At 46.2% G+C, this 2,845-nt stretch overlaps 1 pseudogene; it reads left to right on the forward strand.

Moving 5' to 3' along the window:
- The first annotated feature begins 2,039 nt into the window (after positions 1-2,039).
- On the forward strand, positions 2,040-2,596 carry LOC101656212 (annotated as a pseudogene).
- Positions 2,597-2,845: the final 249 nt, after the last annotated feature.

The following is a 2,845-nucleotide window of genomic DNA, read 5'->3' on the forward strand; positions in this document are numbered from 1 at the left end:
CAGCCTCTCTCCTGGTCATTTCTGGCCTGCGTGAGTTACCTCTCCTGGGGAGTCCTGTTGAACCATAAGTACAGACCTGTGGTTGAGCTGAGTCTTTCCTCGGTTCTTGACTCCAGTTTTCAGAAGACGCACACCAATGGAATCCTCACAGGCAAAGGAGGAAAGCTTTTATGGAATATGTGCTATGAGGAGGATTTCAAACGGGATTGGAATACTTCAGCAATTCCCCTTGGTGAAAAAGGGCAGTGTGGCCCACCTGAGAAAGATTTCGGTACTTTGACCCCCATCAGAAGCAAACAGTTTTGCTGATTCAAAGATGGCAGGTGACTGCACCCCACTGAGTGTGTGTTGCTAGCCATTGTCCTATCCATCTATTCTCCCTCATCAGACTCCCGAAAGTTTCAAGAGAAAGGACTGTTGGCTGGATTTTGGAGACTTTAGTGAGAGCTCGACTTTTGTTTCTTACTTATGTTCAAATTACCATGGGCAACAGATCTGATTGCTATGCAATGTAAACATAATCCTTGTTTACTACAGTAATCACTGAACTATTTTGAACCATTTTACAGCCCAGGGATTATATCAGACAGTGTGCCATGCTTTGGATTCCAAATATTACCATTAAGAAACAACAACAGCAACTGGGTTAGTCTGGGTAGACTAGAGAAACAAATTTATAGACACTCATATGTGTCTAAGAAAGAGCTTTATGTACAAGAACAGTTGAGAATATTGAGAAAACATCCCAGACCAATCCAAATCAAGTCCATAAGTCTGATATTAGCCCATATGTTCGATACTAATCTATGAATTCCTTTGCAGACTCACGAAACACATGCAGTGATGCCAAATGCAGGAAGTTCCCAGGCCAGTGGGTGCAAAGTCCTGTGGATCCAGTAGCGGTAGAGGCATCTCAGCGCTGGCAGGTGTCTCCACATGGTTCCTTCAGCTCATGCCACTGATGATGTAGTTGCGTGTGTCTTGTCAGCTGCAATGTCTCCCAGGGAGTGAGCAGAGAGAGAAAGAGAGTGTGTGCCTCCTGCCTCCAAGGAGGAATATCAGAGTTCCCAGAATCCCCAGGAGAAGGCCAGCCTGCACAGAGGCCTCATTGACTATGACCTGACTCAGGGTGACCCATATTTATCAGGGCAGAACTGTGTTTCTCAGGGTTTTCAATGACTTGATTTCTCTGAAGTAGATCTCCAGGCTTTGGAGCTGGGCTTCCTCTGAGTAGACTTAAACTTCCACCCTTTTGTTAAGCAGGTGAGCATGCTAACTCATGGACTCTTGGCATCACCCAGAGACCCCAAATAATGAATGAGAGAGACTCCTATTTACAAGGGGGCTTCAAAAAGTTGGTGACAATTCCATTTTCCATGAACGTTTTGAAGTACCCACATACGTATACTTTGTATTGACCAAGAAATATTATTTCAAAATAACTGAATAAGTGTGAGATATCCATGGATCTGAGGAGCATTCAGAAAGAAGCTAGTATGTGCTTAGGCTTTTGAAGGACGAATAGAAGTTCTCTAAGTAAACAGGGGATGGGAAGGTATCACATCAAGAAGGAGCAGCCTATGCGAAGCTCACAAGTTCACTGCTTTGCTCAAATGCTGCAATGCTTAGAGTGGAACTGAGTGGTCCAACCGAGATTTTGAACTGAGCCCTGTAGGTGAGGGGCATTCACTGAAGGGTTTTCACTGGACTGTTGATTTGGTCAAATGGATGGTAAGGACAGCGCCGTGAGGTCCCCTAAAAGGAATGCTGTGAGAGTCTGAAGGTAAGAGGCAACAATGGGGTAGAAGGTTGATAGGTATTAATTTGGGGGAAGGGCACGAGAGTAAGCCACAGTGAGGAGAGAGATCAACGGGGACAGGGAAGCTAATGGGGGAGCGGGGAGTTGTTCAGTAGATGAAACCGTTGCACACAAGATTGACGGTCTGAAGTGTAAAATCCCCACCTGATTCACAATTAAAAATTGTTTTTAAAAAGGAAAAATGGGTTCTAACTGTAGTGGCCTGAGGTGACCTGGCAAAATGGTTCGCTACTCACTTGACCCAGAAAACCCTACACAATCCTGCAAATCAACAGGGTTGAACCTCCGGGTCCACTTCAAGCACACCCGTGAAACGTCCCAGGCCATCAAAGACATGAACTTCCGGAAAGCCACCAAGTACTTGAAAGACGTCGCTCTGCAGAAGCAGGGTGTGCCCTTCCGACGTCACAATGGTGGTGTTGGCAGGTGTGCCCCGGCCACGCAGTGGGGTTGGACCCAGGGTCGGTGGCCCAAAAAGGGGGCTGAATTTTTGCTTCACATGCTTAAAAAGGCAGAAAGTCACGCTGAACTGAAGGGCTTAGATGTGGATTCTCTGGTCATTGAGCACATCCGGGTGAACCCAGCCCCCAAGATGCACCGCGCCGGACTCACAGAGCTCATGGTCGGATCAACCCATCCCTGAGCTCCCACTGCCACGTTGACATGATCCTGACTGAAAAGGAACACATCGTTCCCAAACCAGAAGAGGAGGTCGCACAAAAGAAAAAGATTTCCCAGAAGAAACTGAAGAAGCAAAAACTCACGGCTCGGGAATAAATTAAGCTTAATATAATAAAAGTTAAAGCAGTTAAAAAAAAAAAGAAAGGAAAAATGGTTTTCGTGTCCACTCCGCTGGACATGGGTGATGTCACCTGCTCTTTCCTGCATCAGCCAACTCTGTTCTTAAATACACTTGCAGGGCGTCTGTAAGCAGCATCTCGGAACAAAGGGATTATGAACGTGAACACACTCTAAGAGGAAATAACACCACGGGGTGTAAATGCAGGATGACATCACCCTGTTCTT

This window comes from Echinops telfairi, unplaced genomic scaffold (assembly GCF_000313985.2).
Source record: "Echinops telfairi isolate 266 unplaced genomic scaffold, ASM31398v2 ScPeMD7_15;HRSCAF=58, whole genome shotgun sequence".
NCBI lineage: Eukaryota > Metazoa > Chordata > Mammalia > Afrosoricida > Tenrecidae > Echinops > Echinops telfairi.